This window comes from Canis lupus, chromosome 14, assembly GCF_003254725.2.
Source record: "Canis lupus dingo isolate Sandy chromosome 14, ASM325472v2, whole genome shotgun sequence".
Lineage (NCBI taxonomy): Eukaryota > Metazoa > Chordata > Mammalia > Carnivora > Canidae > Canis > Canis lupus.
This window is the reverse complement of record NC_064256.1, coordinates 50203988-50231203: the sequence shown is the minus strand read 5'-3', so window position 1 is coordinate 50231203 and position 27216 is coordinate 50203988. Positions and strand designations below refer to the sequence as shown.

The window sequence follows — 27216 nt, the reverse complement described above, 5'->3', positions numbered from 1 at the left end:
GGAAAAAAGGCAATGCAAGGACTCACACAGCAAGACCTCTTCTCTGATGGAGTCTCCATCTCTGGAAAATAAGGACTTTTTTTTTTTTTTTTTTTTTAAATAAAAACTGCCCTCTAGATGTACCAAAGTCACCAGCCTGTATGATGTAGCATGACACTGTGGAGGTTTACACAGACAGGTCTTTCGCTCAGCCTCTTCCCAGAGCCACGAATAAAGAAAGGAGAAATAGAAGTGATCCTGAGAACACTCTACAGAGCAGGCTATAAAATTGCAGGGTCCCAAGTAAAATGAAAATGTATGGCTTCTTCTCTGAAAAGTGGGAACAAAGTGCCATTAAAGGTGCTAAAACAAAACTTTTCCCTTTCTTCCTGGTCTTTTTCCTGACTCGTCATGGTGTTTTTTGTTTGTTTGTTTGTTTGCATTGGATGTCATTCTAAGGAGAGAAAATATTAAAATTTTTATTTTTAACATGAATTTTACCATTCCTGTATATATCATGCAATACCTATTTTAAATCCAAACACAGAAACATTTAACTCAACTGCAGAATCACCAAAATTATACAATTCATATTTTGTAGCTTGTACATGCATATTCATCATGTTGTCCTTAGAACAATGGAAATACTGCATAAAATACCTCAATTGTTTTTATTTCACTTCTTGATGTGCACACATTATACCAATATTCTCTACTTGAAGCTTACTGATGAGCGAAGAAGGAAAGCAACTATGGTTTCCCTATCTCCCTTTCCTTCTATGTCATCATTTTCAGCCTAAGTGGTTGGTTAATACAGGGAAGTAACATGAGCAAGAAAGGATACAACATGATTCCTTGGACATTGTGTAGAAAAAAAAATACTGTTAGTGTTTCCCCTTTACTACTACTCACACAGAAGGCTTCACTTCTGACACCTCTGATCACTAGCTGTGTGTGTATGTGTATGTGCGTGTGCATCAGGGAGGAGGTTTCCCAAACCAGTAATTTTCCAACAAGCTGGATATCTTGTAACTCAGCTCTGATACTATCTGGAGATCCCCAAGATTACAGGTTCAGTCCTACAAGACTGTCTCTCATCCTTACTTCAGATGCCAATCTCAAGTTCCAGATTGTCTTCTGTGGTTCTGACTGATGACAATTAAGTGGGGTTCCCATGACATATTCTTGGGTTCAGTAATTGGCTGGAATGGCTCACAGAACTCAGGGAAACACCCTATATTTACCAATTTATTATAAAAGGATATGATGAAGAATACAGATAAATATCCAGGTGGAAGACGTGTACAGCAAGGTCTGAAAGGATCCCAAGCAAAGGAGCTTCTTCTGTTCCATGGAATAGGAGTTGATCATCCCCTTGGCACATGGATGTGTTTACCAACCCAGAAGCCCTCCAAACCCCACACCTGGGATTATTACGGAGGCTTCAGTGCAAAGGTGTGATTTATCATGAACTCAGTCTCCAGCCCCTCTCCTCGTTCTAGAGGATGAAGGGTAGAGCTGAACATTTCAAGATTCTAATGATGGATTCATCTTTCTGGTAACCAGCCCGTATCCTGAAGTTATCCAGGAGCCTACCAAGAGACACTCCTTAGACCAAGGGCACTCCTGTCTATCACCCAGGGAATTGCAAGGGCTTTAGATGTTATGTCAGGAACTAGGATCAAAAACCAAATATTAGCATGAAAGACGCTCATAGCGCTCTTATCACTTTGGAAATTACAAAGGTTTTAGAAGCTCTAGGAACTGAGGCAGAAACCAACATACTTATTTTCTATTATTTCACAGTCATCCGTATATTTTTAGAGTGTCACTGACCTCTTTCTCCATTTGAAGCAAGTTCGGGTTCAGATAGAAAGCACAGCACCTCAGATTGGTTCACAATTGCTAGCTTAGTTGTAGGTATAATATGCTTATCTTATATTCCCTTTTTGTTCTGCTGGACATCCATATGTTTTCCATCCACCAGAATTCTATGCTCACGGAACATCATAAGCATGACATGCAAATGAAGTAGCCAGAAACGTGAGCATACATTTTGTTCTAATCTTCTCTACTCATAGACATGCTCCATCGCCATCAAATGCCACTTACAAAATACAAGTTCAAAGATAAGACTGTTAAGAATTTCAAACACCAGCACCACAGCATTAAATCAAAGGTGGGGCCTTTCTGAATACAGGTCCCTGTAGCTCTGTGGGTTGCATATCCATGAAACCAGCCCTGATGTATTACTTTGGCTTTTTGGCCAAAGTACTTTTCAGTGCACCCAAAAGCTTATAATAGCTACTTACATAATTAATGAAAGTAAAATTTGTTAGGTACAGGGGCAGAGCAAGACATGCACATCCTGAGTTCTACATGAAAAGAGATTAGGACAGACTCACTGAGTAAGAGAGTTGAGCCCAATGATGTGATATCCACATAACATTATATGACTATTTCACCAAAATCCTATCTTATAATTTAAGGAGAAAGCCAACAGTGGAAGAGAGATTGGGGTGCAGCAAAGAAGGGAAGTTTGCTCACTGGTTATTTTAGATGCAGTTCCTGAGATTGACTGGGACACTAATTGGAGAATCATTAAATGAGAAGGCACAGTCTTACATATATCAAAGGTCTGTTTTCTTTCTGGTTGACAAAACGAACAATTCCAGGAATCATGCTGAACACTGTAATCTGATAATTAAGGAAGGGCTCAGTGGAGCAAGGAAAGGAAACAGGAAAATTAAATTTAGAAAGAAGCTGATGAAGAGCCAGGCACCAGCTGACACAAAATCGTCCGTTGAAAATGTTCTTAGAGAAAAACTGAAAATGCTCTTCATAAATAAGATTTAGTGGATGGGGGCGGGGAGCTCTTCTGTAAAATAATACTAAGGCTATTAAGGCAATGTTTTTCTTAACCAAGCAAGTTAATACTGCTTCTGTCTACTGCTTGCTTCAAAATGAGTGAGGTCAGCCTTATAAAATGATCAGATCAAGTGCAGTTTAAGTGAATTGTTTATGCACATTCTGCAGCCCTCCACATATGTAAAGTGACTGTCATATCAATATAACAGATTAACTAGAAGTCTTTTGCTGGACATTGATTTGGCATGATTTCCACATCAATTTACCTAGTTTTCTAGTTCTCCAGCCCCCTTTCTAAAGCTGAGATCCTGACATAAGCTGCAGCTTATGGCCTTCTTAACAAACCATTTTCACCTGACCTATATTCTGCTACCCATGCCTTCCCATGTGATTCCATCTCCAAAATTCACACATGGAATAACCTCTATTGGCCAAATGGCATCTGCTTGTGTTACAAATTGAACACCACCATATAACTCCCATTCTATTTCCACTGCCATCATCATTAGATTATAGCTCTGGATTCAGATGACCCAACTCCCAAATTATGGACCTTCGACCACCCAGCTCAGAGTTCTGAGATCATTCTTTATCAACCTATGTATTTCCTCAGCCCTTCAACCCACAAACTAAGGTTATCTCTATCTAATGACAGTTTGTTCTATTGTTGCTGGCACCAGTTTCAAGGTCAACAAAATGTGGCATTTCAGCATCTGTTATAGAACTTTTTCCATAACTTAAATTCTAACCCTAGAGCTGGGGAGTGCTGATCTTTTCCCTCAATGGTGCTTGCATTGTCAATGTCTATGTCTTTGGCTCCCATTGTGATTTGGGAGAACGATGAAAAGTACAACTGTAAGAATTGAGAAATATTAAAAAGATGTTTTTTATCCCAAAAATTGTCTCAATCCAGGTGCCAAAATTCACAATATAATCATAATTTAATTCAACATAAATTATTTTAGTATCAACCAAAGCAGAGACAATGGGTGACTTTATACATAATAAAGACATAGTTCCTACTCTTAAGAACCTCAGTCCAATTTGAAATAACATAATTACTTTACATACGTATATAAAACATTTATGAAGTGTTATGAGTATATAGGCTGAATATCATTTTCTTTGGGTTAATCCTTGTTCTTTCCCAGACAGTATTTTATTCAAATTATTCCAAGATGCAATACATTGGTTACGGAAACTATCAGGACCTTGCCTCTCCCCTAAGCTATGAGGAGTGTGGTAAGTATGTTGGGAAAATTAAAGCAAGATAAGAGGTATCAGGAAAATATTCATTAATGCAGTCATTCATGCATTCAACATTTATGCATTAAACCCCAACTCTATGACAAGTACTGTGCAGGATGAAAAGCTCTATCAGGCATTGCTACCTATTCTTTGATGTTGAGAAATCAAGTTGGGACTTTTGTAATTTTGAGTTTAAGAGTGGAACTTTTAATATTTCAATACTTAATCTATATTCCATTGCACAACAAATTCTTATACAGACCTTTTATTCCAGTAAGTTGTCTATGTTTCTATTTATTCCCCTTGTAGTTGCTCAGCTTAATTTCTAGTCTAATATTTGTTTTTTAAAAGGAAAAGATTAATTGCTTAGACCTATATTTCATAAAATGGAATCATAACTACCTACATCTGAAAGAATAGCTTAGGTATTTATAAAAACACAGAAGATAAGGATGCAAAACCTCTCAGGTTGAGATTCTGCAGAAATCTCAGCAATCTCCATTTTTAATAAGCACACAGATTTTTTTTGATTAACACTAAAGTTTGAAAACTATCACTCTAGCACATCTTTATCTTATACTCTTAGGGATTAGGTTATTCATCGTTTAAGTAATGTTCTGCCTCCTAGGCTCATTTTTATTCACAATATAATGATTAACCAAATTCTTTTTGATTGCTCGGTTTGGGGGTTGGGGAGTGCGAGCCTGCAGAGGCAGAGGGAGAAGGAGAGAGAGAATCTTAAGCAGACCCCATGCTCAGCACAGAGCCCAAGGAAGGGCTTGATCTCACAACCGTGTGGTCATGACCTGAGCCAAAATCAAGATGCTTAACTGACTGAACCACCCAGAAGTCCCAATTAAGTAACTTCTATAGATGTGAGAATACAATTTTCTCTACAATGGAGCTATAGGGACCCACAAATCTGTCTTCCTTTTCAAACTCATCCCTTACTAATGTCAGCTGTGCTCTAACAACGATTTGTCTTCCACTTTCTTTATTTTGTTGAATTCCTACCAGCCCATAGTTTTGTATAATACCATGTCTAATGTTGAGAAGATTCTTCTCCTACACTCTTTGCCTAGCTAACTACTTTTCATTCTTCATAGCACAATTATCTTTTTCATGGATAGACTTTTCCTAAACACCCAAAGTTAATTAATTCTCATTTAATAGTTTTTATAGAACCCAGTTCCTTTCTATCAAGAAACTTATCACAATTTATTATTATACATTTGTATATATTTTTCTTGATCCATATGTCTTCTGTCACTGCAAACTACATGAGGGTGGGGACTATGTCTGTTTACTTCATCAATATAGATATCTCCTAGCACAATGCCCAAAGGAGCAGATATCTAATGAATATTGAATAAATGAGCAAACAAGCAAATAGTAATTACTTCATATATGTGGAGATAGAAATAAGAACACTGCATAAATTAAATATGTGAAATATCTAACAATATATGGTCAATTATATGCAAGTCACAAAATGGTTTAAGAATTTAGAGGGCAAAGAGATCAATATGCACTGATGTGGTCAAGAAAGACTTGGTAGATGAAATGGAACTTTAGCTGGGCCCCAGATAGTAATTAAAATAAGCAAAGAGGATGAGAAAGACAGGTCTCATAGACAAAAGTTCAGAGGTCAAAATCACAGAATGTCTAAGCTAAATTACCCCAAGATTTATTCCACTTCAGCACATTGTGTTTATAGATAAATGTGGTGAGGAATTTTTGATTTTGATTGATTCTCTTTTCCCTAGAGGCATGGTCCACAGAAAAGCAATATTCTAAATTTCTCAGTGGTTTAATTGATCCCACCACCAATCCCCAGAAATAATAACTCTGTGGGATTCAAAGTATAGAGAGAGGTTAAAAGAACAACAAAATATGATCAGATATCCAAGCAGACATTATGAAACTTGGCAGAAGTGATGTAAATACTGAAGGAAACCATATTGAACTTAACAGGGATTTAAATCGGAGCATAAAGAAGTTGGTTTCTCTAATACAAACCAGGAATCTGGACATCAGTCTCCTCTGAACTTGATATCAACACCAGAGCAACCATTCCACTTTTATTTCTGCTCAAATTATTTCCCTATACAGATGCAAACCAAGAAAAGAATTTCTAAAAAGCAGTATTATTATCCTAATTCCTAGTCTACTAAACAGTCTCAACTTGGAGAGTTGCAAATATGAAATGGTTTTACTTTTTCTTTTCTGTTTGTCACCAAACATACTTTGAAAGCTTCCTCTTCCTATAACACTGACATCACTTTCAGACATTAAAAGAAGCCTCTTGACTTGTCACCGTATGCCATTTCCTAAGGCTTATATACCACACTGAAGTAAGCAATTTGGTCTTGCCCAAACCCAAACAGCCAGACCCCTGAAAACATATATGAACTAACTGCTTTTAGGAATTGAACATTGTGATCTCTGAGAGAAAGGTAACAAAGGTGTGCTCTTCAATCTTCCTGGCTTTTGACCTGGAGAAACACTGTGGACTGCCACACATGGAGGGGAAACCCAAGCACAGCATGGCCGTTTCATTGAACTTACACCAGGATAAGAATTAAGGTTTTCTCAGGAAGCTGCAGTTTTCTTGGAAGAGTGTAGAGAGGATTAAATATACAGAGGAAGAACTCTAGAAACATTTGTGGTGTTTTTCTTAAGTCTGTTTTTGAATGCTAAGCTATCAAGCATAGGATAAAATTCCAAATTCCAAGCAGATAGCTAATGGAGAGCTAGTAAGAACAATTCCCAGAGATCAGACTACCCCGGGAGGCATTCACATACCCATCAGCCAGAATGGAGAAACCTTGTTGAATTATCATAGGAGACAACAAGAGACTTCAGTACCTTAGAAGTAAGGCTAAGCTAAGTGTAAAGAACATTACCAAGATATAGATCTATCTGACTATATATCTATCTACTCTCTCTCTCTCTCTCTCTCTATATATATATATATACACACACACAGAAACATATATACATATATTTATATTAAATATTTATAAATATATATATATATACATTTCATGACACAGCAATAGAAAATATACAAATTGAAGCAGAGAGAAAATGTCTAAAAGAAAATGAACAAAACCATAGTGACCTGTGGGACAATTTAAAGTGGTCTGACATGTTTAATTTCAATGACAAAAGGGAAATCAGCAAAAAAAAAAAAAAATTGTGAAGAAATCATGAGGTAAGAAATTCAATGACTCAAAAGCAAGAATAAAATGAACTATGAAGTAAGCCACACCAAGGCATGCCATAATCAAATAGAGAAAATCCTTAAAGCAATCATAGAAAAAAACATTTTGTACATATGAAAAAGATAATGATTTGAGACTTCCTGAAAAACAATGATAGCCATGAGAAAACAGAACTTTAGGGCACTAAAAAAAGTTATTTCAGAATTTTATACTCAGAGAACAAGAACATAAGTCATATTTAGACAAATGAAAGCTAAAAAATATGTATCACCACTAGATACGCATTATAAGGAATGGTTAAAAAAAATTTCTCCAGGGACAATAAAAATAGTACTAAACGGAAACTGATCTGAATAAACCATGAAGAATTTCTTAAATGATAATTACATGTGTAAATAAAAATGATATCTTGTTCACATTTTTTAAAGATTTGTTTATTTATTTTAGGGGGTTCTGGGGGGGCAGAGAGAGTTCTGAAGCAGTCTCCCCAATGAGTAGGGGAGTAACACAGGGCTGAATTCCTGAGATCATGACCTGAGCCAAAATCAAGAAATGGCTACTTAACTGACTGGGCTACCCAGGTGAGGCTATTGTTCACATTTTAAAATTTCTTTAAAAGATAAATGATGAAGGGCATCTGGGTGGCTAAGTGGCAAATCCTCTGCTTTCAGCTCAGGTCATGATCCCGGGATCCTGGGATGAGTCTCGCACTGGACTCCCTGCTCCGTGGGGAGCCTGCTTCTCTCTCTCTCATTAATTAATTAATTAATTAATTAATCAATTAATTAATTTAAAGAAAAGGATAAATGATTGAGGAGTAACAATGTATTACAGAATTATCCCCCATGTAGAAATAACATGTATTACAACAGTATAAAGGATGGGAGGATGGGAGGGAATTAGAAGTAAACTTTTAAAGTCTTACAGCGTATGGAGTGTTACCATATTTTTAAGTAGAATCTGATAAGGTTAGTTACTATAAACCCCATAATAACCTAATAAGATACATATGAAATAAAGTCGTAAATTATACTTCAATAATAATTTAAAATGAAAGACAAAAAGAACTTAATCCAAGGGAGGGCAGGAAAAAGGGGGACAAGGGAACAACAAAAGTAACAAAACCCACAATGGTATGAAAAGAAAACAAACATTTTGCGTTTAAACTCAGTTATATCAGATTTTACAATATAAACAGATCAAACCAATTGATTAAAAGAAGTTATTAGACTGGACCAAAAACATGACAAAAATGTAGATCTATCGACAAGATACGTTTTTGATTTTCTTTTTAACAGAAATGCTCTTTATTTTTTTTTAAAGATTTTTATTTATTCATGAGAGACAGAGAGAGAGAGACAGACAGACAGACAGAGACAGAGACACAGGCGGAGGGAGAAGCAGGCTCCATGCAGGGAGTCGGCCGTGGGACTCGATCCTCGGTCTCCAGGATCACGACCTGGGCTGAAGGCAGCGCTAAACCGCTGAGCCGCCCGGGCTGCCCAGAAATGCTCTTTAAATATAAAGACATACATAGCTTAAAAAGTAAAAGGATGAACAAAGATATGCTATAAAAACGTTAATCATAAGGAAGGTGGAAGTGGGTATATTAATATCAGAACAGATTGTAGGACAAGAAATTATCAAGGACAGGGACAGAAATTTGTCAATAATAAAAGGAAAAATTCATTAAGACATAATAATATAAATGTGTTGGTACCATTCTTGAATGATGACTTTAGCACTTTGTGCTCAGTAATCATTAGAAATATTTTTTTTAATTTAAGTAAAAATTATTGAATTACTCTATCAACTAACTTGATATAATCAACATTCATTGAACACTGAATCTTATATTTCAAGTGCCAATGGGACATTTACCAAAAATAGATAAATAATCTGTTGGGCCATGAATACAGTCTCAATAAATACAAAACTACTGAACTCAAATTGAGTATGTTAACTACAACATCATTAAATTAACGATCTGATTGTGTTTTTTAGATTGTCATGGAATACTGCCAAATGTTTGGAAAATTAGGAATACTATCTTAAATAACCAAAGATTAGAGAAGTCACATAGCATATTACAAAATATTTTGAGCAAATGATAATGAAAGAAAACATATAAACAATTGTGAGATACAAATAAAGCAGTACTCAGAGGGAAATTTATAGCTTTAAACATTTATATTAAAAAGTAAGGAAAGTCAAAAATTATCAAAGCTTCAATATTAAAAAGCTTTCAAAAGAGAAAATTAAGAAAATATAAAGCTACTAAATCAATAAAAGGAATAAAAAGAAAATGAAATAAAAAGTGGTTCTTTAGCAAAATCATTTACATTTGTAAACATCTAGCTCAATTAACCAAGAAAAAAGTACAAATGACCTATAGCAGAATGACATATCACTACAAATTCTACAGATATTGAAAGGATTATAAGGGCACATTTTGAAAAATTTTGTCATTTAGGCAAAATGAATAAATTCTTTGAAAGATACAAATTACCAAAAGTGAAACAAGAACATATAGAAAATAGAAATTGCCATGTGTCCATTAAAAAACAGAAAGTACAATTAACATCTTTCCACAGGGAAATTTCAGGCCCAGACAACTTCTTTGCTTTAACCTACAACATTTAAAGAAAATACAATAGCAATCCTACACAAATGATTTCAAGAAAATAATAGAGGAACACATGTTAAGTTGTCTTATGATGTTAGAACCAGACAAGTACAAACCTTCAGCAAAAAAGAAAAGAGCATTACAAAAAGAAAAACTATAAAATAAAAGAGCATTACAAAAAGAAAGAAAGAAAAGAAACCTAAAGGCCAGTGTATGTCTCATGAACAGAGACACAAAAATTCTTAGCAAAGTATCAGACTGAGTCCACAATACATATTTTAAAAAGATACCATGACCAAGTAGCATTTATTCTAGGAATTCAAGGATGCTTTAACAGCTGAAAACAAGAGTTCCCCATCTTAACAGAATAAAGGGGGAAACAATTATTTCAATAGATGTTCTTATTCAGACTGAACACCTTTTTTTTTTTTTAAAGTTTTTTTTTTTTTTTAATTTTTATTTATTTATGATAGTCACACAGAGAGAGAGAGAGAGAGAGGCAGAGACACAGGCAGAGGGAGAAGCAGGCTCCATGCACTGGGAGCCGGACGTGGGATTCGATCCCGGGTCTCCAGGATCGCGCCCTGGGCCAAAGGCAGGCGCCAAACCACTGCGCCACCCAGGGATCCCCAGACTGAACACCTTTTAAATAAATTTCTTAGCAAAGCAAGAATAAAAGGAAACTCAATCTAATAGTGAGAATCTGTGAAAAACCTCAGTTAATGTCATACTTAAAGAGGGACATTCAGTCTTCCTCTATTAACTTTGAGAATAAGAAATAGGAAAGCCTGGCCAAAGAATATAAACTTCCAGTTATAAGATGATTCGTTAACAATATTATTTACTTGAAAGTTGCCAAGAGTAGACCTTAAATGCTCTCATCACAAAAAGAAATGATAATTAGTGACATAATGGAGCAAACACTAGAGTGGTAATCATTTTGCAATATATATCAAATTAACAGGTTGTATACCTTAAAATTACATAATGTTATAGGTAAATTATATATGTAAATGATATACTGGTAGGAATAATCTGGGAGAAAAAAAAGTAAGTCTGCTTTTAAAACTTCTAATAAATATTCCACTGGAGTTTCTAGCAAATAGAATTATGCAAGAAGAGAAAAAAAATTAAAGCATATGGAACTGAAAGAAGTTACATGTCACTGTTCTTGGGAAACAGGATTGTGTGTACAGAAAGAAAACTACACGTATTTCAAAACAAGTACCTGAACTAAGTGAATTTGTTGAGGTCTCAGGATATATGGTTAAAATGCAAGAATCAATGCAACAGAAAATACAATTTTTTAAAGAGAGAATTTCCAATACCAACCATCCAAACCCAAGAAATACTTACAGATCATTTTTTAAATGCCCACAGCCTATACACTAAAAGCTATACACATTGCTGAGAGATATTTTAAAAGATCTAAACAAATGGAAAGACATACCATTTTAATGGATCAGTATTGTTAAAACTCAATAGTGTTAGGATATCAGTTTTTCCAAATAAAATACCAATAGTTTTATAAGAATGAACAAGCTGACTACATAATTTACATCAAAATTAAAGGGACTGAGAATAATCAAAATACTTTAAAAAATAACAAAGTTGGAAGATTTATACCACCTGTTTTCAAGACTTATCAATAAACTGTCTATTGCCATATGGATTTTTATATTGGTTACTGCAATAAAACAGAGTCCAGAGATATATTCATACAACAAAAGTTCCAAGGTAACTCAAGGGGAAAAGTATGGATTGTCAATAAATGATTTTGAAAAAAGACATTTCAAGAATTAGTTCAAAGTCAAAGTAAATCATAGACCTTCATTTGCAAAGTAAATATATAAAACTTCTGGGTGATGAGGGTAAACATTTTTAAGGGACTCCTGGGTGGCTCAGCAGTTGGGCAGACATCTGCCTTCCAGCTCAGGGTGTGATCCTGGTGTACAGGGATGGAGCCTGCTTCTCCCTCTGCATCTCCCATGAACAAATAAATAAAATCCTAAAAAAAAAAAAAACACAATTTTTAGGACTTGGAAAATGATAAGAGATAAAATATAAAAAGGAATTCATAAAGATTAAAAACCTCTGCTTCTCAAAGGATATAATTTATATATTGATATTTTAGATATATATATATGTGTGTGTGTATATATATATATATATATATATACACACACACACACATAATATTGATACCACGTATGTATTCTCATTTAGGATCAAGGACTTGTATCTAGAATATTTAAAGAAAACCTAAAGTTCAAAAATAAGCAGAGAAACAATTGACCTTGAAAACAAAAGATTTTAACAGATGTTCACATGAAAATATTTGAATGGGCAATAAGAGCCCAACATCATTAGTCATTAGGGAAATACAAACTAAAATCACGGAAAAGATGACATTTAAGAGATTAACAATATCAAATGTTGCCAAAATGTAGAAAAACTACTTTCATACATTGCTGGTGGGAATGTGAAGTGACACATCATTTTAGCAAAAATTTTGACACTGTCTTATGGAGTTAGCCATACACTTAACAGAGAATATTGCCATTCCAGCCCATTTACACCAATAAATGAAAGCCCATGTTCACTCTAAGATTCGCATATGAAGGTCTATAGCAACTTTATTTATAATAGCCTTGAACTGGAAATGTAATTATTCATCAATCGGTAAAAATTAAACAAAATGTAGTATTTCTCCATTGGAATACAGCTTAGCAATAAAAAGGAGTAAATACTGATTTAGGCAACAACTTTAATAATGTTCAAAAACATTACGCTGTGCAAAAGACAATAGATGCTAGAAGCACATGCTACTTGATTCCTTATATATAAAACTTGTTTAAGTTTTTATATGAATTCCAGTTAATAGTGTAACATTTGTTTTAAGTGTACCATATAGTGATTCAATACTTCCCTATAACATCAGGTGCTTATCACACCTTAACCCTCATTCCCTATTTAACTCATTCCCCACTGACCTCCTCTCTGGAAACTATCAGCTTGTCATCTGTAGTTATCAGTCTGTTTCTTCATTTGCCTCTCTTTTTTCCCCTTTGCTTATTTGTTGTGCTTCTTAAATTCCGCATATGAGTGAAATCACATGGTATTTGTCTTTCTCTTATTTCAGTTTAGCACAATACACTCTAGCTCCATCCATGTCTTTTCAAACAGCAAGATTTTGTTTTTTGTGGTTGAGTAATATTCCATCATACATATTATACATACCACTTCTTTTTTTTTTTTTTTTTTACATACCACTTCTTTATCCATTCATCAGTTGATGGATACTTGGGCTGGTTCCATAACTCTACTATTGAAGTTGCAAAGCGAACTTCAATGCGTGCACATTGGGGTGCATGTGTCCCTTTGAATTAGTATTTTTGTATCCTTTGGGTAAATACCCCACAGTACAACCACTGGCTCATAGGGTAGTTCTATTTTAGAGGAAACTCCATACTGTTTTTGGGAGTGGCTGCCCCAGTCTGCATTCCCAGTAAAAGAGGGTGACCCTTTCTCCACATCCTCACCAACACCTGTTGTTTGTATTGCTTTTAGCCATTCTGACAGGTGTGAGGTGATATCTTACTGAAGTTTTGAATTCCATTTCCCTGATAATCAGTGAAGTTGCTGTATAGAGAAAGCTAATTAATATTAACAGAAAGCAAATAAGCTGTTGCAAAAGACCTATAGTGGGTTGAAATTTACTGCAAAGGTACAAGATGGAACTTTTGGGGTGGCGAAAATGTTTTACTCTTGATTGTAGTGATTCTATCCGTGTATATATTTATCAAAACTCATTAGACTACACATTTTAAATGGTGCATTTTATTGTATACATCAAAAACTACCTCAATAAAGTTGAATTATTTCAAGCTCCTTTCTAACTTTAGGGTTGGGAGTCTCTTGGCCCAACACAGCACTTTCCTCCTGGGAAAGAACTTAATACTCTGAAATATTGTTCTCTAACCAACATTTCTCTAGTTTTGTCTTCTGGTTGTAGGCTAGATGGCATGGTAGGTGAGGTTTTCAGAAAGGCTGGTTCCTTCATCAATGATGGAAGGAATATCTGACAGCAGTTTTGTGCTTTCTGTAAAATAGGGATGGACTTACCTCTTTGTAATTGGTTTGAGACTAAACCCAAAGTTATAAGCACTACTCCTCCTCCCCCCCAAAAAAGTCATACTCAACACCTTCTTACATGTTTTAGGATATTGGTTTTTAAAAACTTCTGTTTTGTCTGGGAACCTGTTCCAGTGATGATCAAGAAGAATTTCAACAATTTAGAGGCATATCTGACATCCCTATAGTAGTAGCTGTTGGTTCAGTAGCCTGTCTGAGATGGTCAGATCAAATTGATCCATGCAAGTTATATAAATGTGGCTATCTAGAGGAGTTTTTGGAATTTGCAAGCTTTGTACAACAATTCACCTACCCTTCGGCAGTGCTGTATGGTGAATCCTCCTGAAAAGGAGGAGAAAGAGGGATTGTCCCTGGTGCATGGGGGGCCTTACCTAGAGAACCATAGTCTAGACAGCTTTAAGGTGAGATAACGCCAAAGCCAGCATGGCTGGCTGGAATGTAAAGTTTATATGGTGCTGGTCTTCTCAGATGTTTTTACAGAAGAATTTAAACTGACCTCAAAGCAATCCTATATGAGCATGGAAGACTCTTGATTTATTTTAAAACTGAATGTAACTATAAAATTTATTTAAACTACTATTAAAGAGTAAAAATGACACTCCAGGAAGATGTGCCATGTTGATAGTGTTGTTTTATATACTTCCTGGTAGAGGACAAGATCTGTCATGAGCACACATACCCATACTCATCAGTTTTCTAAAATCTAGATGTAAGAGCACAATAAGAGATGAAATAGAAATGACATAGCCCACAGATAATGAACACCTAATGAAGGTTTTAATGAAAGTTACAGAAAATTAAAAAAAAAAAAGATTTAGCTTGGAGTAAGGTGGGTTAGAAGGGAAAAACTAGGACAAGTGATATCAACTTGATATCAAGTGATATTACAATACTTTACACAAAAAGGGAGACTCCCTCAACTAGTATTACCCTTAAACATTTGGAAAAAGGTTCCCACTGAACTATTTACTACACAAAGATGCTATAGGCAAGGATTACACCCCAGATGCTATGAAAGTCTCCATTTTCATCCCATCATGAAGAAGAATGTTCATTGGAAGTCTAGAGGAGGACAAATGGAGACATGTGGCATGAAAAGCTGAAAATATGACTCTCTTTTCACCAGTATTTATATATATATTTAGTATTAATAACCAGAAACAAGTTTTTTATTAATAAAAGTTGTACACTTCTATTTAAATCTGATATAAGGAATAGATGCAGTGATTATAACATAGAATTTTAAATATATTGTCATCAAACTGCAATGTTCCAAAACAGAAAAATGTAAGGGGCATGATAAAAATATTTAATTAATAAAATGTACTCATTCTTAGTAAACGTCACACATCATGCATTATTCAGTTTCAAAGTGTTAACTGTCTGCAACCATCAAGTGCTGGGTTTGGTAGATGCGCTGTTTTGCATAGGACAACCTGCATAGAGAGCCACAAAAGAACTTCTTAAAGATAAATTGGCAATAATCAGGGGGATTATTTGTTCACTCAAAGGTGGCAACTTTCTTAGGAATAAGACAAATCATCTGTGGAAACCTGAATTAATTGACAGCTTTTCTAACTTACTTCTCTGATATTTTAGTACATGTCATAAAATAGCAACTTGAAAACATCCTATGTCCAGCTGGCCAGCTTTGAGGACCATCTTGGCTCATTGTTTTCAGCAATAGATTTCTCAATGTGAAAAAAAGTTAAAAGTGCTTCTGCCTATGTGGTATTTCTTATTAAAGTCTCTCTCTCTGTTTTTTATAATTTATACTTTTGGTTTTGGTTTTGTTTTGCTTGTTCTGTGGCTGCTTCTCTGTCCTGGGAGGTCACTCTGCTCTCTGAAGGATAACCAATAGCTGGGGTACAGTCTACAGAAAAGGAGGCATCATAAAAAAATGCTTTAACTAGACTCTAATCCTAGCTTTCCCAGGATCATCTGCTCCATTGGTCTCAGATGTTGGCATGCCTCACAGTCACTCAGAGGGAGTGTGAAAACACGGATTCCTGGACCTTTTCATGAGTTTGACTAAGTTTGAAGTAGAACGCTTCAAGTTCTCAGGTGATAGTGATGTTGCTAGTCTGGGGACCATGTTTTGTGAACTAGTAAATAATCAACTCATTGAGGCCAGAAGTCCACAGAGAAATTTAGGTTCAAATCCCCAATATTTCTAAGTGTCTTATTCTCTTTGTTTTGGGTTTTTGGCCTGACCTTCTTCTTTGTGATTCTTTCCCTTACAAACCTATAATGGTTATAGGATGCCAACTGAGTAATTATATAAAAGTTCTAAATACCTCTCTGTATGATTCAGCCTTGGAGATGTGCCTGATGATAAACTGTGGGTCATGTGACTCCCTCCATGATAATCATGATTATTTTCATGAACATTATTATGTAGCTTCTAAAAATGCCATTTGCAATTGGGAAACATGAGAGTCAGGAAACTGGAATCAGTAATCCCCTTAAGCTAGGTGGACAAAGATATCAGCCAAGATGGACAAGACTTAATAGCCTGTCTTGTGTAGAGGAGCAGTCATCAAAATACACTCCCTACTATCTCGTATATAACTTATACTGCGATGGCTGTCATCATCAGATATTATCTAAATGAAAAACTGGAGTCGAAGGGTATTAACATAGTAAAAGGTGTCAAGAAAATGAGAAATGAGTCTAAGAAAATGATTTCAGTCCACAATTATACACAATATAAACCAAGAAAAAAAGACCTGTTTAGGAAAAGTATGTGGATTTGATTCATCAGACTCAGACAGTCAAAAGCAGGTAAAAAAAAAATAGCAAACTTTGGTAGGATTAAAAATAGATTTTAAGAAAAACATAGGGGGAGTTAAGGAAAAATTCCTGTGCAGACAAGTTTACTAGAAATACATTATACCTGCTATATTGTAAATATAATATGGCCTTATTCTCAGATATATAAAATATGTTACAGATTTTAAAAAATAATAAGGGGATAAAGCAGGTGGGTGGAGTCAGATAGGCAATAAAAAGACTATTTTTATCTCGAGCAAAATACTTAGAGTCTTGGATGATAGAAATCTAAATAATATAAAACTCAATTAAGGGACACACTTTATTAAGCTGGGACAAGAAAAGGGTGATTTGAGGCTCCAGACTCAATTCTATGTCCTCAAATCTGTTTAAAATTGACCCAGGCTTGACATTGGTCCTCCTACATTTCTACTCATTAAGAATTAGTGGTTTGAATTACTATCTTGTGGTACTTTAAGGTACTTCCAAAAGAAGAATTTATATTTTACTAAGTTTAGATACATACTAAAGTTTTTTTTATTTACTTATTTCAGAGAGAGAGAGTGCAGGAGAGCACAAGCAGGGGGAAGAGCAGAGGGAGAGGGAGAAACAGACTCCTGAGCAGGGAGCCTGATGTGGCTGGATCCAAGGACTCTGGGATCATGACTTGAGCCAGAGCTGAAGGCAGATGCTTAATCAAGTGAGCCAGCCATGCACCCTACACTAAGTTTAGATAAATATTAAACTTAGAAAGCCTTTTAGAAAGATTTCCAATAACCAGAACTGAACCAGAAGAAGATTCTGTTTAACCCACCATTAACCCAACAGGAAATGCACAGAAAGTCATCTAGAAAGAATTTGCTGAAGTCAGACTTCCTGAATGCTTATGCAGAATCTCAATTTTTACATCTCTCAAATGGAGCTAATAAATTTGTTGTGAGATTTAAATTAGATTTTTGCAAAATTCTTGTGCTGTATTAAGAGGTCAATAAATATTAGTTGTTTTATTGCTAGTAGTGTCATGATATTGGAGTTGTAGTTAATATTTGTTAGTTTTCTAAACTGCTATATAATAGCCATATACTGCCACTATAATAAATTCCCACAAACTTGGTAGCTTAAAACAACACCAATGTATTATCTTATGGCTCTGTTTTACCTTGTAGAAAAACATATGCAAGTAGGTCAAAGTCTAACATGGTTTTTTCAGGGCTGAAATCAAGGTATTGACAGAGTTGCATTCCTTGTTGGGGGTTCTTGGCTAAATCTGTTTCCTTGTACTTTTCAGCACCTAAAAAACATTCCCTTGTTCCTACATATCTTCAAAGGCAACCATGTGTATCTCTTGACTGTTTTTCCTTAGTCACATCTCCCTCTGACTCCTCTGTCTCTCTCCTCCATTTATAAAGACCCTTGTGATTTCACCAGAACCAGCATGGAAATCCAGGATAATCTCCTCATCTCAAGGAACCTTAATTTAATCACACTGGCGAAACCCCTTTTGCCTAGAAAGTAGCATATTCAGAGGTCCCAGGGATTAGGGTATGAACATCTCTGGGACCATTATTCTGCTCCCCTGACCACCCCCTGCCCCCACAAGTTACTCAGTACATGCCATTCAGCTAGCATTCTTGTTGAGGTTTATTTCAAAACAGAGAAGCAATACAGTTAAGTAGGCCACTTATATTTTAAATACAAACACAGTAGATAATTCTCACTCCCCACCTCCAATTTTTAAAAGTCTGCTTTATGGCATTAGTTACTTTTAGCAAACGTCTACACAGCCCAAACTTAATTATATTTTTAATATGTGGATTTTTTAAAGCAATGTATGTCAAAAATGCAAATTAAACCATAAATACCAAGACAGATATTACAAGAAATTACTAAACATCTTTCCCTCACCTAGAAACCTCAATAAGGATATTCTGATTTTAAAAATATTAATTACTCCTATTAACTCTGGATTTGCAGAAAGAGAAAACAATTAAGAACATTTCAAAAGCCTTCTACTTTGATGGCAGTTTCATTTGGTATATAGAAGAAATGGGTTCTTATGCTTCATGTTTTTCCTGTTTATACATTTTTCTAAACATAGAAATTTATCTTTGAGATATAGCAAAACCATCAAGTAGAAAAACTTTTGTGAGTTCATCAAACATTACACAAAACAAATGAACTATTCAAAGATGGTCAGGTACTATTATATTAAAAAGCATAATTTGTCTGTAACCTGATTATACAAATACATTCTTTTAATTAGGGTAGATTGATGAATCCAAGTATTTAGAACAACTACTTGGGAAAAAAATGGTAGTCAATTAATGCAAATCACAACCACTTCTATAGTTCTCTGTACTATTGATTCTTCTTTATGTGCAAATTTGCTCATGAATAACTCATATAAAAGAATAGCAGCATTCATAAATATGATAGGATATATATGGCAAAAAATACTCAGCAATTTACTCAGAGGAAAGCTATTTTATTACTACTTATTTCATAATAACTCTTGGTACCGGACAAAAATAAAACAGGAAAGCACACTTTTCTTGCTCTTGACAAATGTTTATTTTTTATTTCTAAGATTCACAAAAAAAAAAAATAGACAGAAGAGTATTTGAAATTATCCATAATTAAATGATAATCCCTAATCACTCACCATTAAGTAAAACATATGTTAATTAGAGAGTCTGAACTAATTGCAGGCTGTCAAATGCATATGTGTAATAAAAATTTCTTATTTTCATAATAGTCTATAATTATATATTTCACAATAGACTAATGGATTTTCAGGAGCCATAACGTGGTGCAGTGCTCACTCTTATTAAACAACATGAAGAATAATTTAGCAAGAGCTGTTTTCTTTCTTTATGCTATCAGAAATAAATTAAAACCAAGTAAAATTCAGGTTCAGGAAACCATAAGTCAATTTATATTAATAATCCAAAGGAAAAAGCAAGACCAGAGTCATTCCTTGTCAGGATAATTTTTTTTGTTTTTGTTTTTTTTGTTTTTGTTTTTGTTTTTTTTTAGTAAGTTGTATCTCCGTACAAAGCATATCTTTATTGGAACCCATTCAGTGGGATTTGTTGGTTGAACTAATAATCACTTTTAAGTAGCATTTTCCCAAAAGACTATGAAAACTAATTCTTGGCTATTTATCTATATCTTATTTTGCCTTTGAACAGAATTAATACAAGTGATAAAGGGAATAATGTAGAAGAATGAAAGTAACTTCAGCATATTTATATTATAGATCTTTTTGGCATGTGTTTCTTTAGCCTTATATTAAGATTCTGAAAGACTTTACACTCCATGGGCCATGTCTCACTAACTCAGCCCAATAGGCCATCGATACAAAATTGACTGTGACAATATCTACGGAGTCAGTATTCACAATTGGAATGGATGCCATTAGTTCTGTTGATAATACAGTGATCCCTATTACCTTATAAAACCACAACAGCAATGAAAATAATTTTGGGTTTTCAATATGCTTGTCATTTTTATCCTATACCACCACAAGAACAGTAATAAAAGAAAAATCCAGCAGTGCACGTATCATAAATTTTTATCTTTAGCAAAATAGAAGTCAGCGACCACCATTCATATATCAACATTTATCCATCTAGCTCTTTATTTCACATAAGTAAAAATAGCCTATGATTCACCTAAAATTCCCTTAGAATACTGTTTGGGGTAATATTTGTACTTCTTTTATTGGTTTTAACTGTTAATTATTAAAATTATCTTTTCCTTAAGAACAAAAAAATTCAGACTTAAGAATAAAATAATCATGCCTTTGGTTTTAACACATTGGTTCTGATCAGTGAGTCTGTAAAAATACATCTGCATTTGTTTAATGTAGTAGTAAAAAAATTAGATATTTTTCTGACACAAGAAGGTGAAAAGAGTTAAGAAAATAGAGTCATCTTTGCTTTTCATTTGACTTCCTAAAAAGAAAGTCATGAATAACAGTTATTTCATGAGACTAGGTCCGTGAGTTGGGCTTCATGGCTACTTGTGAAAGCTGAAATTCATGGTGGATATATACATTTATAATTAATTAAATGGTATTAATTTAATATTGTCCCCCGCAAACCATTTAAGTTTTTCAGTAACTGTAGTAAAAATTATCAGTTTTTCTCAACTTCTAAGATGACCCAGTCCTTTCTCCATAATATCTGGGAGCAACTAAATTGTCCTTGGTATTCCTACCCCAACAGAACAGAGTGCTATCAAAACAGGAGTAATGTCTTGAAAACATATATAATGAAAATAGCTCACAGTACCTTGCTGGCCTGAGAAAGCATGTAGGATCCTTGCTGATGGGTCTGAGAATTAGAGTTAGGTCATTAGCAAGGACTTCAAACTTCAGGGAGGAATCAGCTGTCATCATGGCTCCCCCTGTAGGGCAATGACATTCATTAGAACGACTGATTGTGTTTCTATTCAGCCTTGACAGGCTGTCCTCAGATACCATCCCAAGACTTACTCTCTTGTTCATCATTATCAGCAAAAGTATCTGGTAGTTTTCTCCCCTTGAGCAGATGTGTAAACTAACAGGAGAGTATGGCCTGTCAAAATGACAATGTACATTGATTCCTCTTATCTTGATGTCTTTGGGAGGACAGCTTATCTTGAATTTACAAAAGAAGGAACTCAGTATCAGTGTTTCTTCATCAATAAATGACAATGGCAGGCCCAGTTTATAACTAATTGCCTGTTTCCAGAGCAACATTTAAAATGTAATGCAAAGCATTCAGCCACTATAAACTGATGGGAAACTACTTCTTCTTTTGAATAAATAAAGGGACGTTATTTAGAAGGGATAAAAGATAAAATCATTGCTATTACAACAGTATAAAAATATACATAATTTTAAGTAATGATCATAAAAGTGACCATAAAACTAAGTACTAAAATATGTTTTTAATATATACATATTTATACAAGTAAATGTATAGTATGTGAACTACGAATAATACAAAGATGTACATTACACATAAAGAAAAATTTCACTAAGATGTATAGAGGAATTTATCACTGGCCATTAGGCAAATGCAAATCAAAACCACAGTGAGATAACACCTTACACTTGTTAGGACAGCTATTATTGAAAAGACAAGATGTAAATGTTGGTGAAGATGTGGAGAAAATAAAATTCTGGTATATTCTTGGTGTTAATTTAAATTGGTACAGCCATTATTGAAAGCAGTATAAAGATTCCATTAAAAATTATATCTTATGATCCAGAAGTCCCACTTCTAGAAAATTTATCCAAACAATTGAAGTCAGAATGTCAAAGAGATGCTTGCACTCCCATGTTTCTTTCAGAATTATTCACAATAGCTAAGACATGGAAACAACCTAAGTGTCCATTGATAGATAACTGAAAAGAAATTATGATATATACATACAATGGAATATTATTCAGCATTGAAAAGGGAGAAAATCCTGCCATTTAAACAATGTGGATGGATCTGTAGGGCATTATGCTAAGTGAAATAAGTTAAGACAGAAAGACAAATACTATATGATTTCAGTTATATGTGAATCTAAAATAGTCCAACTCATAGAAGCAGAAAGTAGACTTGTGACTGCTTGGGGAGGTGGGGGAGGAAATGGGGAATTGATGGCCACAAGTATATAAAGTTTAAATTATGTAAGATAAATAATTTCTAAAGATCTACTATATAACATAGTGCCTAGAGTTAACAATTCTCTACTGTGCATTTAAAAGCTGCAAAGATGGTAAATTCTTAAGTGTCTATACCACAAAAAAAAAAGAATAGTAATAATAACAGGGTTTGGAGGAAACTATGGGAGGTGGTGGATATGTTATGGACTTGATGGTGCTAATAATTCCATGGTGGTGATAATTCCAGACTCATTGAGATGTATACATTAAATAATGTACAGCTATGCACATGTCAATCATTTTAATAGTGTGGTTCATAAATTAAAGTGAAAGTAATTTATATCTATTCCCTCTCATACTCTTGACTTTTTATTTGTACTTTTAAATGTATAAAAGTTGGGATAGTATCACATTTTCTGCTAAATATCAGAAAACCCCTACATCATATAATATAGGTATTTATTAATAAGTATGATTGATGAATGATAGACACAGACAAAACTCATCAATTCAATGCAATCATCATCTTCCTACCACTCTATCATATTTCCATTCTAGGTGTTCCTCAAAATATAGTGTTAATGTGGGAATGGATGTCATAGTGTACATATATACATATAATTTATATTAATTCTATATATAGATCTATAATATCTATAATTTATATTAACTCTATATCCCTAAAATGAACAGCTATGATTGCTTTCTTTTAGCACTTCTTGATTTTTGGAACTAGTCTTTCAGCTTAGGATATAAATAGCTAGAGAGGAATCATCTACAATTACTGACCTATTATATCAGGGGTTCTATACCCATTCTGATCTTCAAGTTTGCTTCCAGGTTGAAATCAATCTAAACCCTCTGACTCACAGAAATTACCAAGCATGGGCAAACTACGTAATTTCTCTGTACCTGTTTTTTTTTTTTTTTTTTAATCTGTAAAGTGAGGAGAATAGTATCTACACCTCAGGTGTTACTGGGAGGATTAAAGGAGATATTCGACAGAAAGTTCTTGGGATGCCTGGGTGGCTCAGTGGTTGAGCATCTGCCTTCAGCTCAGGGTGTGATCCTGAGGCCAGGGATCAAGTCCCACATTAGGCTCCCTGCGAGGAGCCTTCTCCCTCTGCCTATGTCTGCCTCTCTCTGTGTGTCTCTAATGAATAAATAAAATCTTACCAAAAAAGGAAGTTCTTAAGTTTTTTTTTAAATTTTTTTATTTATTTATGTTAGTCACAGAGAGAGAGAGAGAGAGAGAGAGAGAGAGAGAGAGAGAGAGGCAGAGACACAGGCAGAGGGAGAAGCAGGCTCCATGCACCGGGAGTCCGACGTGGGATTCGATCCCGGGTCTCCAGGATCGCGCCCTGGGCCAAAGGCAGGGGCCAAACCACTGCGCCACCCAGGGATCCCCAAAAAAGGAAGTTCTTAGAACAATGCCTAGCATATAGTAAGTTTTCAATAAATTTACAGTAAATAGAATTATAATGGTTAATAACTATGGTTCAGACCAATTCTCCAAAATGGGCACTACACATCAGTTAAGCATCATTAATAAATTATTCTCTAGGATTCAAAAAGATCCCCTACCACTTTAAGTTTGTGCAAGTGTCCAAAAATGATCACCTTGACTTCTTGAAGTCACTTGAAATCAAAGATACTCTTAGATACTGGCTGTATTTTATGTATACAAATGAACACCTCTGTTTGGATATCCTGTCATTGAAATGTGTAGCCACAAAATAGATATATTTAGAAAATATAGAGCTTTGTTGAGATTATTTTTCTTTTACAGAGCAAGGGCTAGGATAGAAAGAATACACAGCTTATTTTGATAGTGTGATGAATGCTTTGTTCCTTTTCTTAACAGTTGATAAGTTTTTCTAAATTAATTTGTCAGCTAGACATGTTAATAGAAATAGAATATAACTCTGAGAGCACTGAATTTACAAGCTAGACAGATCTCATCCCAAATAGCAAAAGCAATCCTAAGAAAGAACAAAGCTGGAGGAATCACATTCTCTGATTTCAAATCATATTACATTGCTATAGTAATCAAAATTGTATGGCATTTGCATAAAACCACATATATAATAGAATATAGAGTCTAGAACAAATTCATGTTTGGGAGTTAATTTATGACAAATGAGCCAAGAATGTACAATGGGGAAAGGAAGTGGTACTTGGAAAATTAGCCAAATGCAAAAGAATAATACTAGACCACTGTCTTATAATATACACAAAACTTAGGTGGATTAAAGACATGAATGTAAGGCTTGAAACCATTAAAAACAAAACATAGATGGTAATCTCCTTGACATTGGTCATGGCACTTATTTCTTGGAAGCAAAGATAACAAAAGAAAAAAATGACAAACCTCTGCACAGCAATGGAGACCATCAACAAAATAAAAAGGCAACCTACTGAATGAGAACACATTTGCAAATCATGTATCTTATAAAATGTTAATATGTAAAATATAATAAGAACTCATACAACTTGAGGCACCTGGGTGGCTCAGTCAGTTAAGAATCTACCTTCAGCTCAGCATCTTGGGATCAAGTCCTGTGTCAGGCTCACTGTTTGGCAGGGAGTCTGCTTCTCCCTCTGCCCTCCCTTACCCCTATCTGTGCTCTTGTGTTCTTTCTCTCACTCTCTCAAATAAATAAAATAACATATTTTTTAAAAAAATAAACCTCCTACACTCAATAGCAAACAAACAAAAAATCTTAAACAATGAGCAGAGGATCTGAAGAGACATTTTTTCCAAAGAAGACATACAGATGGTCAACAAGTACATGAAAATGTGTTTGACATCACTAATTATTAGAGAAAAGCAAATCAAAACTACAATGAGATATCACCTCACAACTGTTAGAAATGCTATTCTCAAAAAGAGAAAAAAGAAGTGTTGATGAGGATGTGGTGGAAAGGCAAGCCTTGGGCACTATTGGTGGGAGGGTAAATTGGTACAGCCAATACGGAAAATATGGAGGTTCCTCAAAATATTAAAAATATAACTACCCTATGATCCTACAATTACTTCTGGGTATTTATCTGAAGAAAATAAAAACACTAACAAAAAGGTATGCACCCCCATGATCATTGCAGAATTATATGTAATAGCCAAGATAAAGAAAAAACCTAAGTGTCCATGCATGGATGAATGAATAAAGAAATTATGATATAGGTATAATTCCTATTCAAGATGTGACATACAATGACTGATCTCACTTCCTTCACAGAAAACCCAAATTATATCTATTAATAGGATAATTCCTCCTGAAGAACTGAGGGTTGACTGAACAGCTACTCAACAACCAAATATAGGGAGAATGTCAAGAGAACAGCAAGAGATATGTAGACACACCACTGTTTAAAAGAATAACTAGCCAAAGCCCCAGCCAGCCAGCATACTCTCTACATAGAGGACACCATATACAAAACCACTACTTCAAGTTTAGTCGAAGTAGCCATTTTGCCTAATCCGTAGAAACAAATACAGGAAGTCAAGGAAAATGGGGAGAGAGGCATATGCTCCAGAAAAGAGAAGGAGAAAAAAAAATCAGAAAAAGAACTAAATGCCTGATTAAAAATAATAATAAAAAATTCCTTAAGATTTTGTTTATTCATGAAGGACACAGAGAAAGGCAGAGACATAGGCAGAGGGAGAAGCAGGCCCCTCTCAGGGAGCCTGATATAGGACTCGATCCTGGGATTCCAGGATCATGCCCTGAGCCGAAGGCAGCACTCAACTGCTGAGCCACCCAGGCATCCCACCTGATAAAGAATTTAAAGTAATTATCACAAAGATGCTCATGGGGCTGGAGAGAGGAGTGGAATAACTCAGTGAGACCTTCAGTGAAGAGACAAAAATATTAAAAAGAACCAATCAGAGTTAAAGAATACAGTAAGTGAAATAAAAAAACACACTAAAGGAAATCAAGAGTAGATTAATAGTTGCAGAAGAATGGATCAGTGATCTAGAAGATAGGGTAATGGAAAGCACATAAGCTGAAGTGCAAAAAGAAAAGAATTTTTTTTAAACTGAGGCTAGATTAAAAGATCTCATGGACATCAAGCAAGCAGACATTTGCATTATAGGAGTTCTAGAAGAGAGGAAAGTATATAAAACTTTTTTGAAGAAATAACTGAAACTTTCCAAATCTAGGGAAGGATATAGATATCCAAGTCCAAGAAGCACAGCGTTCCAAACAAGATGACCCAAAGAGGTTTACACCATGGGTCATAATAAGTAAAATGTCAAAGATTAAATAATCTTAAAAGGAGCACAAAAGAAACAAAAAGTTACCTACAGGGGACAACCTATAAGGCAATGAGCTGATTTTTCAGTAGAAACTTTGCAGGCCAGAATAAAGTGGCATGATAGATTCATTCAAGTGCTGAAAGGAAAAAAAAAAAAAATGACTAAGAATACTCTATGCAGCAATGATCCTGGAGACCCGGGATCAAGTCCTACGTCGGGCTCCCTGCATGGAGCCTGCTTCTCCCTCTGCCTGTGTCTCTCATGAATAAATCTATCTCTCTCTGTCTCATGGATAAATCAATAAAATCTTAATAAGTAAATAAATAAATAAATAAATAAATAAATAAATAAATAAATGTATGTATGTATGTATGTATGTATGTATGTGCGTAAAGGCCCTAAATGCTCCAATAAAGACATAGAGTAGCAGAATGGA

At 34.7% G+C, this 27216-nt stretch overlaps 1 long non-coding RNA gene across 1 annotated transcript in view; it reads right to left on the bottom strand.

Moving 5' to 3' along the window:
• Positions 1–9612: 9612 nt before the first annotated feature.
• The window catches only part of LOC112670893 (uncharacterized), a 62395-nt gene continuing 44791 nt past the window's right edge, over positions 9613–27216 (bottom strand). Inside the window, exons 2-3 of the long non-coding RNA XR_003143280.2 lie at positions 21171–21285; positions 9613–11956 (exon numbers count right to left, since the gene is read on the bottom strand). This is a non-coding gene — a long non-coding RNA (uncharacterized LOC112670893). The remainder of the gene's footprint in view (positions 11957–21170; positions 21286–27216) is intronic.